The sequence below is a fragment of the Pleurodeles waltl genome, chromosome 12 (genome assembly GCF_031143425.1).
Source record: "Pleurodeles waltl isolate 20211129_DDA chromosome 12, aPleWal1.hap1.20221129, whole genome shotgun sequence".
Lineage (NCBI taxonomy): Eukaryota > Metazoa > Chordata > Amphibia > Caudata > Salamandridae > Pleurodeles > Pleurodeles waltl.
The window spans coordinates 7286217-7302534 of record NC_090451.1 but is presented as its reverse complement, the minus strand read 5'-3'; the positions used below and the strand labels follow the sequence as shown (position 1 = coordinate 7302534).

General features: G+C 43.6%; 2 non-coding genes across 2 annotated transcripts; both read left to right on the top strand.

The window, feature by feature from the left end:
• The first annotated feature begins 563 nt into the window (after nt 1-563).
• TRNAI-AAU (transfer RNA isoleucine (anticodon AAU)) lies at nt 564-637 on the top strand. The gene has a single exon. It is a non-coding gene; the product is annotated as a tRNA-Ile (tRNA).
• Nucleotides 638-15226: 14589 nt separating this feature from the next.
• TRNAI-AAU (transfer RNA isoleucine (anticodon AAU)) lies at nt 15227-15300 on the top strand. Its single transcript has one exon. It is a non-coding gene; the product is annotated as a tRNA-Ile (tRNA).
• Nucleotides 15301-16318: the final 1018 nt, after the last annotated feature.

The window sequence follows — 16318 nt, the reverse complement described above, 5'->3', positions numbered from 1 at the left end:
CGGCGCACGAAAGCGCGCCTTCTTGTGTTGTACGTCTCTTCGCGCAAATGCAACCTCAGATTTCCTGCACTGTGGTCGGCAGGAGAGACATGGGAAGGCGCAGTAGGAAAGGCTTAAGCAACGAACCGTTGGCTATGTTTTGTTGTTACTTTGTTGACAAGAGCTCAAGTAATTTGAAGCAGAAGCAACGGCCAGACCTAAAAAAAACTCTCTTACCTCCAACGCCGAATAACCACTATAATTATAATATCTCAAAAGCAGCAGGCCTTGTAAACTTAATGAGCAAGCAAGCCGATGCATTTTGGGTTTTGTTGTAAAAGAATAAAAATACTATCCATCCTTTCCTTTTTTTCCGGCAACAAGCGATGTTACAAAGATATCACAGCACACAGTGAGATTGAGTGAAAGAAGAGGCACTGAGGCTGGCGTGCAGCACTCCACAGCTCTTGTTATTGTAATAAAGACGGGGGGCGGAAGGAGAAAAGTATGAAGGAATTGCGATAGTAAGACCACCTCTTCTATCTATCTGCATTTCATGGAAAAAGGATATTGAGAGTACTCATGGCCGGTTAGCTCAGTTGGTTAGAGCGTGGTGCTAATAATGCCAAGGTCTCGGGTTCGATCCCCGTACGGGCCAGGTTGCATTTTTTCTCTCAACTAAACTCTTTTTTTATCATTTAATCAAGCTCTTATAAATCCATACACTCTGTTGCTCCAGTATACGTTCACTTTCCATTAGTCCTTCTTTTGCCACTGCTGACCAAAGCTCAAGCCGGCAGCGCCAGTAGAACAACACAAGTGCAAGGGATTGTCTCTCCAAGATGGAGACACTGCCTCAGACTATGTCTCGTGAGAGGTGGAGGGAGACCAAGAGCTGATTATTAGATGCGTGGGGATAAGAGGAACATAACTCAGGTGAACAGATTCTGGATAGTGATGCTATAGCTAGGATCGGCAACGTTACAGGGGAAAGGATAGGAAAATAATTAGGTGACAGAAGTATAGAAGTGGCTACAAGGGGGTGTGTCTCTTAAGAGGGCCGAAAGATACACTGAAGGCGAAGGTGAAGTGAAAGAAGAAAGAAAGATCAAAGGAAGTCGACAGTGATTGAGAGAAAACTCACAAAGGCAAATTGAGCAAAAGACAAGGCCTGGGGAGTTAGACTACTTCAATGCAAATTTACACCGCAGATGAGCATGACAACTGACCCTTGTACAGTGGTGCTGAAACAATTTTCAGTGTGGGGGTGCTGCCATCAAAGGGCTTCTGAAAATCCAGGAATCATACAAAGAACTAGTCCTGCGGAATGAGCCACGCACATTCAGAAAGAGTGGTGATGCGTTGGTTACTTATTGGTAATCTTCATTAGCCTTAGTCCATTGCGTCCTTGTGACAGTCATTACAAAGTAAGGTGATGTCACCTTCCAACAGGAAGAAAGAACAGGAGGATCCTTAAATGCTAGCCCCATGCACCCAACCTGGGTGCCAAGCCCTTGCCAAAGGACTGATGGGAAGGTGGGCAGGATGTAATGTTTGTGACAAAGACAAGATGGACTAAGGGTAAGGCAGAGTTCAAAACATTGGTACTCAAATGCAAAACAGAAAAATTATTTAGCCATAATGCTTGACAAATGTATGCTCTGAGGACCAAGTAGCCACCCTAGGAATTTCCTAGATTGTTACTCACTGGAATTCAACCCAGGAGGTGGCCATTCCTCTCGTAGACCATCCCTGAACTGGAAGATATTCTAAAAAGCCTTGCAAAGCCAGAAAAATTGACAACTTAATCCACCTACTCAGAGTCATAAAAGTGACCTTCTTGTCTTTTCCAGGCTGTCCAAAAGTCACAAACAAGGAGTCGGTTTTCCTGAACTGCAGAGGCCTGGTGACATAAATGAAAAGAGATCTTTAAACATCAAGTGTATTCAGAAAATATTCCTCCGGAGAGGAAGGAGAGGGAATGAAAGAAGGAAGAATTATTTCCTAAGATCTATCAAAAATAGACTTAACCTTTGCAGCAAAGGTAAGGCTAGGCCTTAAAGTTACCCCATCTTCCAAAGTATCAAATGAAGAGAGGACAGCATTTTAAGGCTCCCAGCTCCCCAATTGTTCTCAGCAAGGTGATAGGAAATAGGAAAATAACTTTATAGGAAACAATCTTTATGTCTACAGTATCCAGATCCTCAAAGAGATAAAATTGCAAAGCCTATAAAAGAGTAGGAAGATTCTGAGTTGGAGAAAAGGGATTTTTCAACTGGTCTTACAATTGACAAAAGATCAGAACAGTCTAGACACCAAAGATTGTAACATCTTCGAAGGTACAGAAAAGTCCCTAAAAACGTTTATCGCAAAGCAATGAGCTTTCAGTGTGGAAAGAGATTCAAGTGAAACCCATTCAGAAGAAAATGCAAAATAGCAGACAAACTACAGGTAGGTGCCAAAAGATCATGAGCAGAACATCACGTCTCAAAAGACTTCCAGTTCTTTGAGTAAGACTTCGAAGTAGAAGGCCTGCTGGAGTGCTGAATTAACTCCACTAAGGAAGAGGAAAGACCCTTTGCTAGCAGTCCAGACTTCTCAACCTCCAAAGCGATAGAGTGAGTTGGAGCAAGAAGGTCAGGGATGACGTTCTGAGAGAGACACACTTGAACAGTACCCAAGGAGGTAGAAGAGCCAGGGGTTCAGAAGAGGAAACCATGACATCTCTGGCCAATAAGGGCCCACAAGAATAAAGTTCCCTCCCCCTGCTGAGACCTGAAGAGAACCATCTGGATCAATAAAAAGTGGGGGAATGTATAAAGGAGACTTCTCAGCCACTTTATCACCAATACGTCCACTACCTAGGCTCCTTGTTCCGGAAGCCTGGATCAGAATCGACAAAGATGAGCATTGTCCTTGTTTGAAAAGAGATCCAGAAAGGGTTTCACAAACTCTCGGCATATCTCTCAAAACAACGACCTGGATAACGTCAACTCCAGCAAATTTGGAAACCTCCAGCTGTCTGCCATCACATTGTCGGTGCCCTTGATGTGTACTGCCGACGTGTGCAACAGGTTGATCTCTGCCCAATAACCCAATTGTTCTGCTATTGCATTGAGGGATTTTGAATGCATGCTTCACTGTTGGTTAATGTAAAAGACAGCTACCTTATTCTCTGTCTTTACTAGCACATTTTTTTGAGACAGATGATGATGGGAAACCTTCAAAGCCCTGAAGATTACCATCAACTCCATCTATTTCCATGACCTCTGACTCTCTAGGAAAGACCACTTGAATCGACAGGATCAGTCCAACACAGTAGCTCTCCAGCCAGGTTTGCTGGCATCTGTTGCGAGGAATTCAGGAGCATCCAGGTGTATTAGTGTCCACTTAGACCAGTGGTCTTCAAACTCTTTAATGCCGCATCCACCCAATGGGAAAAAAAAACATTGGTGCCTCCCCTCTGAATTGTCCACAATTCTTCTATTAAATTGACACTGTTTAAATATGTCTAGACCTATTTAAACATTGCAGTTAAGTTCTGTTACTGTTTTAAAAATGCAATCAAATACATGACCCCAAATATACTATTCTGGTCAGGCCTGCCCAACTAACCAATTGCAGCGTCATGCTCTGCTGAGTAAACTGATCTCACGACAGTGAGGAATGCACAGGCCGGGTGGTGTCCAGCGCACGAAAGCGCGCCTTCTTGTGTTGTACGTCTCTTCGCGCAAATGCAAACTCAGATTTCCTGCACTGTGGTCGGCAGGAGAGACATGGGAAGGTGCAGTAGGGAAGGCTTGAGCAACGAACCGTTGGCTATGTTTTGTTGTTACTTTGTTGACATGAGCTCAAGTAATTTGAAGCAGAAGGAACAGCCAGACCTAAAAAAAACTCTCTTACCTCCAACGCCGAATAACCACTATAATTATAATATCTCAAAAGCAGCTGGCCTTGTAAACTTAATGAACAAGCAAGCCGATGCATTTTGGGTTTTGTTGTAAAAGAATAAAAATACTATCCCTCCTTTCCTTTTTTTCCGGCAACAAGCGATGTTACAAAGATATCACAGCACACAGTGAGATTGAGTGAAAGAAGAGGCACTGAGGCTGGCGTGCAGCACTCCACAGCTCTTGTTATTGTAATCCAGACAGGGGGCGGAAGGAGAAAAGTATGAAGGAATTGCGATAGTGAGACCAACTCTTCTATCTATCTGCATTACATGGAAAAAGGATATCTTTAGTACTCATGGCTGGTTAGCTTAGTTGGTTAGGGTGTGGTGCTAATAACGCCAAGGTCGTGGGTTCGATCCCCGTACAGGCCAGGTTGCATTTTTTCTCTCAACTAAACTCTTTTTTTCTCATTTAATCAAGCTCTTATAAATCCATACACTCTGTTGCTCCAGTATACGTTCACTTTCCATTAGTCCTTCTTTTGCCACTGCTGACCAAAGCTCAAGCCGCAGCGCCAGTAGAACAACACAAGTGCAAGGGATTGTCTCTCCAAGATGGAGACACTGCCTCAGACTATGTCTCGTGAGAGGTGGAGGGAGACCAAGAGCTGATTATTAGATGCGTGGGGATAAGAGGAACATAACTCAGGTGAACAGATTCTGGATAGTGATGCTATAGCTAGGATCAGCAACGTTTCAGGGGAAAGGATAGGAAAATAATTCGGTGACAGAAGTATAGAAGTGGCTACAAGGGGGTGTGTCTCTTAAGAGGGACGAAAGATACACTGAAGGCGAAGGTGAAGTGAAAGAAGAAAGAAAGATCAAAGGAAGTCGACAGTGATTGAGAGAAAACTCACAAAGGCAAATTGAGCAAAAGACAAGGCCTGGGGAGTTAGACTACTTCAATGCAAATTTACGCCGCAGATGAGCATGACAACTGACCCTTGTACAGTGGTGCTGAAACAATTTTCAGTGTGGGGGTGCTGCCATCAAAGGGCTTCTGAAAATCCAGGAATCATACAAAGAACTAGTCCTGCGGAATGAGCCACGCACATTCAGAAAGAGTGGTGATGCGTTGGTTACTTATTGGTAATCTTCATTAGCCTTAGTCCATTGCGTCCTTGTGACAGTCATTACAAAGTAAGGTGATGTCACCTTCCAACAGGAAGAAAGGACAGGAGGATCCTTAAATGCTAGCCCCATGCACCCAACCTGGGTGCCAAGCCCTTGCCAAAGGACTGATGGGAAGGTGGGCAGGATGTAATGTTTGTGACAAAGACAAGATGGACTAAGGGTAATGCAGAGTTCAAAACATTGGTACTCAAATGCAAAACAGAAAATGTATTAAGCGATAATGCTTGACAAATGTATGCCCTGAGGCCCAAGTAACCACCCGAGGAATTTCCTAGAATGTTACTCACTGGAATTCAACCCAGGAGGTGGCCATTCCTCTCGTAGACCATCCCTGACCTGGAAGATTTTCTAAAAAGCCTTGCAAAGCCAGAAAAATTGACAACTTAATCCACCTCCTCAGAGTCATAAAAGTCACCTTCTTGTCTTTTCCAGGCTGTCCAAAAGTCACAAACAAGGAGTCGGTTTTCCTGAACTGCAGAGGCCTGGTGACATGAATGAAAAGAGCTCTTTAAACATCAAGTGTATTCAGCAAATGTTCCTCCGGAGAGGAAGGAGAGGGAATGAAAGAAGGAAGAATTATTTCCTAAGATCTATCAAAAATAGACTTAACCTTTGCAGCAAAGGTAAGGCTAGGCCTTAAAGTTACCCCATCTTCCAAAGTATCAAATGAAGAGAGGACAGCATTTTAAGGCTCCCAGCTCCCCAATTGTTCTCAGCAAGGTGATAGGAAATAGGAAAATAACTTTATAGGAAACAATCTTTATGTCTACAGTATCCAGATCCTCAAAGGGATAAAATTGCAAAGCCTATAAAAGAGTAGGAAGATTCTGAGTTGGAGAAAAGGGATTTTTCAACTGGTCTTACAATTGACAAAAGATCAGAACAGTCTAGACACCAAAGATTGTAACATCGACGAAGGTACAGAAAAGTCCCTAAAAACCTTTATCGCAAAGCAATGAGCTTTCAGAGTGGAAAGAGATTCAAGTGAAACCCATTCAGAAGAAAATGCAAAATAGCAGACAAACTACAGGTAGGTGCCAAAAGATCATGAGCAGAACATCACGTCTCAAAAGACTTCCAGTTCTTTGAGTAAGACTTCGAAGTAGAAGGCCTGCTGGAGTGCTGAATTAACTCCACTAAGGAAGAGGAAAGACCCTTTGCTAGCAGTCCAGACTTCTCAACCTCCAAAGCGATAGAGTGAGTTGGAGCAAGAAGGTCAGGGATGACGTTCTGACAGAGACACACTTGAGCAGTACTCAAGGAGGTAGAAGAGCCAGGGGTTCAGAAGAGGAAACCATGACATCTCTGGCCAATAAGGGCCCACAAGAATAAAGTTCCCTCCCCCCTGCTGAGACTTGAAGAGAACCATCTGGATCAATAAAAAGTGGGGGAATGTATAAAGGAGACTTCTCAGCCACTTTATCACCAATACGTCCACTACCTAGGCTCCTTGTTCCGGAAGCCTGGATCAGAATCGACAAAGATGAGCATTGTCCTTGTTTGAAAAGAGATCCAGAAAGGGTTTCACAAACTCTCGGCATATCTCTCAAAACAACGACCTGGATAACGTCAACTCCAGCAAATTTGGAAACCTCCAGCTGTCTGCCATCACATTGTCGGTGCCCTTGATGTGTACTGCCGACGTGTGCAACAGGTTGATTTCTGCCCAATAACCCAATTGTTCTGCTATTGCATTGAGGGATTTTGAATGCATGCTTCACTGTTGGTTAATGTAAAAGACAGCTACCTTATTCTCTGTCTTTACTAGCACATTTTTTTGAGACAGATGATGATGGGAAAACTTCAAAGCCCTGTAGATTACCATCAACTCCATCTATTTCCATGACCTCCAACTCTCTAGGAAAGACCACTTGAATCGACAGGATCAGTCCAACACAGTAGCTCTCCAGCCAGGTTTGCTGGCATCTGTTGCGAGGATTCAGGAGCATCCAGGTATATTAGTGTCCACTTAGACCAGTGGTCTTCAAACTCTTTAATGCCGCATCCACCCAATGGGAAAAAAAAACATTGGTGCCTCCCCTCTGAATTGTCCACAATTCTTCTATTAAATTGACACTGTTTAAATATGTCTAGACCTATTTAAACATTGCAGTTAAGTTCTGTTACTGTTTTAAAAATGCAATCAAATACATGACCCCAAATATACTATTCTGGTCAGGCCTGCCCTACTAACCAATTGCAGCGTCATGCTCTGCTGAGTAAACTGATCTCACGACAGTGAGGAATGCACAGGCCGGGTGGTGCCTGGCGCACAAAAGCGCGCCTTCTTGTGTTGTACGTCTCTTCGCGCAAATGCAAACTCAGATTTCCTGCACTGTGGTCGGCAGGAGAGACATGGGAAGGCGAAGTAGGGAAGGCTTGAGTAACGAACCGTTGGCTATGTTTTGTTGTTACTTTGTTGACATGAGCTCAAGTAATTTGAAGCAGAAGGAACGGCCAGACCTAAAAACAACTCTCTTACCTCCAACGCCGAATAACCACTATAATTATAATATCTCAAAAGCAGCTGGCCTTGTAAACTTAATGAGCAAGCAAGCCGTTGCATTTTGGGTTTTGTTGTAAAAGAATAAAAATACTATCCCTCCTTTCCTTTTTTTCCGGCAACAAGCGATGTTACAAAGATATCACAGCACACAGTGAGATTGAGTGAAAGAAGAGGCACTGAGGCTGGCGTGCAGCACTCCACAGCTCTTGTTATTGTAATCCAGACAGGGGGCGGAAGGAGAAAAGTATGAAGGAATTGCGATAGTGAGACCAACTCTTCTATCTATCTGTATTACATGGAAAAAGGATATCTTTAGTACTCATGGCTGGTTAGCTCAGTTGGTTAGAGTATGGTGCTAATAAGGCCAAGGTCGTGGGTTCGATCCCCGTACTGGCCAGGTTGGATTTTTTCTCTCAACTAAACTCTTTTTTTCTCATTTAATCAAGCTCTTATAAATCCATACACTCTGTTGCTCCAGTATACGTTCACTTTCCATTAGTCCTTCTTTTGCCACTGCTGACCAAAGCTCAAGCCGCAACGCCAGTAGAACAACACAAGTGCAAGGGATTGTCTCTCCAAGATGGAGACACTGCCTCAGACTATGTCTCGTGAGAGGTGGAGGGAGACCAAGAGCTGATTATTAGATGCGTGGGGATAAGAGGAACATAACTCAGGTGAACAGATTCTGGATAGTGATGCTATAGCTAGGATCAGCAACGTTACAGGGGAAAGGATAGGAAAATAATTAGGTGACAGAAGTATAGAAGTGGCTACAAGGGGGTGTGTCTCTTAAGAGGGCCGAAAGTTACACTGAAGGCGAAGGTGAAGTGAAAGAAGAAAGAAAGATCAAAGGAAGTCGACAGTGATTGAGAGAAAACTCACAAAGGCAAATTGAGCAAAAGACAAGGCCTGGGGAGTTAGACTACTTCAATGCAAATTTACGCCGCAGATGAGCATGACAACTGACCCTTGTACAGTGGTGCTGAAACAATTTTCAGTGTGGGGGTGCTGCCATCAAAGGGCTTCTGAAAATCCAGGAATCATACAAAGAACTAGTCCTGCGGAATGAGCCACGCACATTCAGAAAGAGTGGTGATGCGTTGGTTACTTATTGGTAATCTTCATTAGCCTTAGTCCATTGCGTCCTTGTGACAGTCATTACAAAGTAAGGTGATGTCACCTTCCAACAGGAAGAAAGGACAGGAGGATCCTTAAATGCTAGCCCCATGCACCCAACCTGGGTGCCAAGCCCTTGCCAAAGGACTGATGGGAAGGTGGGCAGGATGTAATGTTTGTGACAAAGACAAGATGGACTAAGGGTAATGCAGAGTTCAAAACATTGGTACTCAAATGCAAAACAGAAAAATTATTAAGCCATAATGCTTGACAAATGTATGCTCTGAGGACCAAGTAGCCACCCTAGGAATTTCCTAGATTGTTACTCACTGGAATTCAACCCAGGAGGTGGCCATTCCTCTCGTAGACCATCCCTGAACTGGAAGATATTCTAAAAAGCCTTGCAAAGCCAGAAAAATTGACAACTTAATCCACCTACTCAGAGTCATAAAAGTCACCTTCTTGTCTTTTCCAGGCTGTCCAAAAGTCACAAACAAGGAGTCGGTTTTCCTGAACTGCAGAGGCCTGGTGACATGAATGAAAAGAGCTCTTTAAACATCAAGTGTATTCAGCAAATGTTCCTCCGGAGAGGAAGGAGAGGGAATGAAAGAAGGAAGAATTATTTCCTAAGATCTATCAAAAATAGACTTAACCTTTGCAGCAAAGGTAAGGCTAGGCCTTAAAGTTACCCCATCTTCCAAAGTATCAAATGAAGAGAGGACAGCATTTTAAGGCTCCCAGCTCCCCAATTGTTCTCAGCAAGGTGATAGGAAATAGGAAAATAACTTTATAGGAAACAATCTTTATGTCTACAGTATCCAGATCCTCAAAGGGATAAAATTGCAAAGCCTATAAAAGAGTAGGAAGATTCTGAGTTGGAGAAAAGGGATTTTTCAACTGGTCTTACAATTGACAAAAGATCAGAACAGTCTAGACACCAAAGATTGTAACATCGACGAAGGTACAGAAAAGTCCCTAAAAACCTTTATCGCAAAGCAATGAGCTTTCAGAGTGGAAAGAGATTCAAGTGAAACCCATTCAGAAGAAAATGCAAAATAGCAGACAAACTACAGGTAGGTGCCAAAAGATCATGAGCAGAACATCACGTCTCAAAAGACTTCCAGTTCTTTGAGTAAGACTTCGAAGTAGAAGGCCTGCTGGAGTGCTGAATCAACTCCACTAAGGAAGAGGAAAGACCCTTTGCTAGCAGTCCAGACTTCTCACCCTCCAAAGCGATAGAGTGAGTTGGAGCAAGAAGGTCAGGGATGACGTTCTGACAGAGACACACTTGAGCAGTACTCAAGGAGGTAGAAGAGCCAGGGGTTCAGAAGAGGAAACCATGACATCTCTGGCCAATAAGGGCCCACAAGAATAAAGTTCCCTCCCCCCTGCTGAGACTTGAAGAGAACCATCTGGATCAATAAAAAGTGGGGGAATGTATAAAGGAGACTTCTCAGCCACTTTATCACCAATACGTCCACTACCTAGGCTCCTTGTTCCGGAAGCCTGGATCAGAATCGACCAAGATGAGCATTGTCCTTGTTTGAAAAGAGATCCAGAAAGGGTTTCACAAACTCTCGGCATATCTCTCAAAACAACGACCTGGATAACGTCAACTCCAGCAAATTTGGAAACCTCCAGCTGTCTGCCATCACATTGTCGGTGCCCTTGATGTGTACTGCCGACGTGTGCAACAGGTTGATTTCTGCCCAATAACCCAATTGTTCTGCTATTGCATTGAGGGATTTTGAATGCATGCTTCACTGTTGGTTAATGTAAAAGACAGCTACCTTATTCTCTGTCTTTACTAGCACATTTTTTTGAGACAGATGATGATGGGAAAACTTCAAAGCCCTGTAGATTACCATCAACTCCATCTATTTCCATGACCTCCGACTCTCTAGGAAAGACCACTTGAATCGACAGGATCAGTCCAACACAGTAGCTCTCCAGCCAGGTTTGCTGGCATCTGTTGCGAGGATTCAGGAGCATCCAGGTATATTAGTGTCCACTTAGACCAGTGGTCTTCAAACTCTTTAATGCCGCATCCACCCAATGGGAAAAAAAAACATTGGTGCCTCCCCTCTGAATTGTCCACAATTCTTCTATTAAATTGACACTGTTTAAATATGTCTAGACCTATTTAAACATTGCAGTTAAGTTCTGTTACTGTTTTAAAAATGCAATCAAATACATGACCCCAAATATACTATTCTGGTCAGGCCTGCCCTACTAACCAATTGCAGCGTCATGCTCTGCTGAGTAAACTGATCTCACGACAGTGAGGAATGCACAGGCCGGGTGGTGCCTGGCGCACAAAAGCGCGCCTTCTTGTGTTGTACGTCTCTTCGCGCAAATGCAAACTCAGATTTCCTGCACTGTGGTCGGCAGGAGAGACATGGGAAGGCGAAGTAGGGAAGGCTTGAGCAACGAACCGTTGGCTATGTTTTGTTGTTACTTTGTTGACATGAGCTCAAGTAATTTGAAGCAGAAGGAACGGCCAGACCTAAAAAAAACTCTCTTACCTCCAACGCCGAATAACCACTATAATTATAATATCTCAAAAGCAGCTGGCCTTGTAAACTTAATGAGCAAGCAAGCCGTTGCATTTTGGGTTTTGTTGTAAAAGAATAAAAATACTATCCCTCCTTTCCTTTTTTTCCGGCAACAAGCGATGTTACAAAGATATCACAGCACACAGTGAGATTGAGTGAAAGAAGAGGCACTGAGGCTGGCGTGCAGCACTCCACAGCTCTTGTTATTGTAATCCAGACAGGGGGCGGAAGGAGAAAAGTATGAAGGAATTGCGATAGTGAGACCAACTCTTCTATCTATCTGCATTACATGGAAAAAGGATAACTTTAGTACTCATTGCTGGTTAGCTCAGTTGGTTAGAGCGTGGTGGTAATAACGCCAAGGTCGTGGGTTCGATCCCCGTACGGGCCAGGTTGCATTTTTTCTCTCAACTAAACTCTTTTTTTATCATTTCATCAAGCTCTTATAAATCCATACACTCTGTTGCTCCAGTATACGTTCACTTTCCATTAGTCCTTCTTTTGCCACTGCTGACCAAAGCTCAAGCCGGCAGCGCCAGTAGAACAACACAAGTGCAAGGGATTGTCTCTCCAAGATGGAGACACTGCCTCAGACTATGTCTCGTGAGAGGTGGAGGGAGACCAAGAGCTGATTATTAGATGAGTGGGGATAAGAGGAACAGAACTCAGGTGAACAGATTCTGGATAGTGATGCTATAGCTAGGATCAGCAACGTTACAGGGGAAAGGATATTAAAATAATTAGGTGACAGAAGTATAGAAGTGGCTACAAGGGGGTGTGTCTCTTAAGAGGGCCGAAAGATACACTGAAGGCGAAGGTGAAGTGAAAGAAGAAAGAAAGATCAAAGGAAGTCGACAGTGATTGAGAGAAAACTCACAAAGGCAAATTGAGCAAAAGACAAGGCCTGGGGAGTTAGACTACTTCAATGCAAATTTACGCCGCAGATGAGCATGACAACTGACCCTTGTACAGTGGTGCTGAAATAATTTTCAGTGTAGGGGTGCTGCCATCAAAGGGCTTCTGAAAATCCAGGAATCATACAAAGAACTAGTCCTGCGGAATGAGCCACGCACATTCAGAAAGAGTGGTGATGCGTTGGTTACTTATTGGTAATCTTCATTAGCCTTAGTCCATTGCGTCCTTGTGACAGTCATTACAAAGTAAGGTGATGTCACCTTCCAACAGGAAGAAAGAACAGGAGGATCCTTAAATGCTAGCCCCATGCACCCAACCTGGGTGCCAAGCCCTTGCCAAAGGACTGATGGGAAGGTGGGCAGGATGTAATGTTTGTGACAAAGACAAGATGGACTAAGGGTAATGCAGAGTTCAAAACATTGGTACTCAAATGCAAAACAGAAAAATTATTAAGCCATAATGCTTGACAAATGTATGCTCTGAGGACCAAGTAGCCACCCTAGGAATTTCCTAGATTGTTACTCACTGGAATTCAACCCAGGAGGTGGCCATTCCTCTCGTAGACCATCCCTGAACTGGAAGATATTCTAAAAAGCCTTGCAAAGCCAGAAAAATTGACAACTTAATCCACCTACTCAGAGTCATAAAAGTCACCTTCTTGTCTTTTCCAGGCTGTCCAAAAGTCACAAACAAGGAGTCGGTTTTCCTGAACTGCAGAGGCCTGGTGACATAAATGAAAAGAGCTCTTTAAACATCAAGTGTATTCAGAAAATATTCCTCCGGAGAGGAAGGAGAGGGAATGAAAGAAGGAAGAATTATTTCCTAAGATCTATCAAAAATAGACTTAACCTTTGCAGCAAAGGTAAGGCTAGGCCTTAAAGTTACCCCATCTTCCAAAGTATCAAATGAAGAGAGGACAGCATTTTAAGGCTCCCAGCTCCCCAATTGTTCTCAGCAAGGTGATAGGAAATAGGAAAATAACTTTATAGGAAACAATCTTTATGTCTACAGTATCCAGATCCTCAAAGAGATAAAATTGCAAAGCCTATAAAAGAGTAGGAAGATTCTGAGTTGGAGAAAAGGGATTTTTCAACTGGTCTTACAATTGACAAAAGATCAGAACAGTCTAGACACCAAAGATTGTAACATCGACGAAGGTACAGAAAAGTCCCTAAAAACCTTTATCGCAAAGCAATGAGCTTTCAGTGTGGAAAGAGATTCAAGTGAAACCCATTCAGAAGAAAATGCAAAATAGCAGACAAACTACAGGTAGGTGCCAAAAGATCATGAGCAGAACATCACGTCTCAAAAGACTTCCAGTTCTTTGAGTAAGACTTCGAAGTAGAAGGCCTGCTGGAGTGCTGAATTAACTCCACTAAGGAAGAGGAAAGACCCTTTGCTAGCAGTCCAGACTTCTCAACCTCCAAAGCGATAGAGTGAGTTGGAACAAGAAGGTCAGGGATGACGTTCTGAGAGAGACACACTTGAGCAGTACCCAAGGAGGTAGAAGAGCCAGGGGTTCAGAAGAGGAAACCATGACATCTCTGGCCAATAAGGGCCCACAAGAATAAAGTTCCCTCGCCCCTGCTGAGACTTGAAGAGAACCATCTGGATCAATAAAAAGTGGGGGAACGTATAAAGGAGACTTCTCAGCCACTTTATCACCAATACGTCCACTACCTAGGCTCCTTGTTCGCGAAGCCTGGATCAGAATCGACAAAGATGAGCATTGTCCTTGTTTGAAAAGAGATCCAGAAAGGGTTTCACAAACTCTCGGCATATCTCTCAAAACAACGACCTGGATAACGTCAACTCCAGCAAATTTGGAAACCTCCAGCTGTCTGCCATCACATTGTCGGTGCCCTTGATGTGTACTGCCGACGTGTGCAACAGGTTGATCTCTGCCCAATATCCCAATTGTTCTGCTATTGCATTGAGGGATTTTGAATGCATGCTTCACTGTTGGTTAATGTAAAAGACAGCTACCTTATTCTCTGTCTTTACTAGCACATTTTTTTGAGACAGATGATGATGGGAAAACTTCAAAGCCCTGAAGATTACCATCAACTCCATCTATTTCCATGACCTCTGACCCTCTAGGAAAGACCACTTGAATCGACAGGATCAGTCCAACACAGTAGCTCTCCAGCCAGGTTTGCTGGCATCTGTTGCGAGGAATTCAGGAGCATCCAGGTGTACTAGTGTCCACTTAGACCAGTGGTCTTCAAACTCTTTAATGCCGCATCCACCCAGTGGGAAAAAAAAACAGTGGTGCCTCCCCTCTGAATTGTCCACAATTATTCTATTAAATTGACACTGTTTAAATATGTCTAGACCTATTTAAACATTGCAGTTAAGTTCCGTTACTGTTTTAAAAATGCAATCAAATACATGACCCCAAATATACTTTTCTGGTCAGGCCTGCCCTACTAACCAATTGCAGCGTCATGCTCTGCTGAGTAAACTGATCTCACGACAGTGAGGAATGCACAGGCCGGGTGGTGCCCCGCGCACAAAAGCGCGCCTTCTTGTGTTGTACGTCTCTTCGCGCAAATGCAAACTCAGATTTCCTGCACTGTGGTCGGCAGGAGAGACATGGGAAGGTGCAGTAGGGAAGGCTTGAGCAACGAACCGTTGGCTATGTTTTGTTGTTACTTTGTTGACATGAGCTCAAGTAATTTGAAGCAGAAGGAACGGCCAGACGTAAAAAAAACTCTCTTACCTCCAACGCCGAATAACCACTATAATTATAATATCTCAAAAGCAGCTGGCCTTGTAAACTTAATGACCAAGCAAGCCGATGCATTTTGGGTTTTGTTGTAAAAGAATAAAAATACTATCCATCCTTTCCTTTTTTTCTGGCAACAAGCGATGTTACAAAGATATCACAGCACACAGTGAGATTGAGTGAAAGAAGAGGCACTGAGGCTGGCGTGCAGCACTCCACAGCTCTTGGTATTGTAATCCAGACAGGGGGCGGAAGGAGAAAAGTATGAAGGAATTGCGATAGTAAGACGAACTCTTCTATCTATCTGCATTTCATGGAAAAAGGATATCTGTAGTACTCATGGCCGGTTAGCTCAGTTGGTTAGAGCGTGGTGCTAATAACGCCAAGGTCGCGTGTTCGATCCCCGTACGGGCCAGGTTGCATTTTTTCTCTCAACTAAACTCTTTTTTTATCATTTAATCAAGCTATTATAAATCCATACACTCTGTTGCTCCAGTATACGTTCACTTTCCATTAGTCCTTCTTTTGCCACTGCTGACCAAAGCTCAAGCCGGCAGCGCCAGTAGAACAACACAAGTGCAAGGGATTGTCTCTCCAAGATGGAGACACTGCCTCAGACTATGTCTCGTGAGAGGTGGAGGGAGACCAAGAGCTGATTATTAGATGCGTGGGATAAGAGGAACATAACTCAGGTGAACAGATTCTGGATAGTGATGCTATAGCTAGGATCAGCAACGTTACAGGGGAAAGGATAGGAAAATAATTAGGTGACAGAAGTATAGAAGTGGCTACCATGGGGTGTGTCTCTTAAGAGGGCCAAAAGATACACTGAAGGCGAAGGTGAAGTAAAAGAAGAAAGAAAGATCAAAGGAAGTCGACAGTGATTGAGAGAAAACTCACAAAGGCAAATTGAGCAAAAGACAAGGCCTGGGGAGTTAGACTACTTCAATGCAAATTTACGCCGCAGATGAGCATGACAACTGACCCTTGTACAGTGGTGCTGAAACAATTTTCAGTGTGGGGGTGCTGCCATCAAAGGGCTTCTGAAAATCCAGGAATCATACAAAGAAGAAGTCCTGCGGAATGAGCCACGCACATTCAGAAAGAATGGTGATGCGTTGGTTACTTATTGGTAATCTTCATTAGCCTTAGTCCATTGCGTCCTTGTGACAGTCATTCCAAAGTAAGGTGATGTCACCTTCCAACAGGAAGAAAGAACAGGAGGATCCTTAAATGCTAGCCCCATGCACCCAACCTGGGTCCCAAGCCCTTGCCAAAGGACTGATGGGAAGGTGGGCAGGATGTAATGTTTGTGACAAAGACAAGATGGACTAAGGGTAATGCAGAGTTCAAAACATTGGTACTCAAATGCAAAACAGAAAAATTATTAAGCCATAATGCTTGACAAATGTATGCTCTGAGGACCAAGTAGC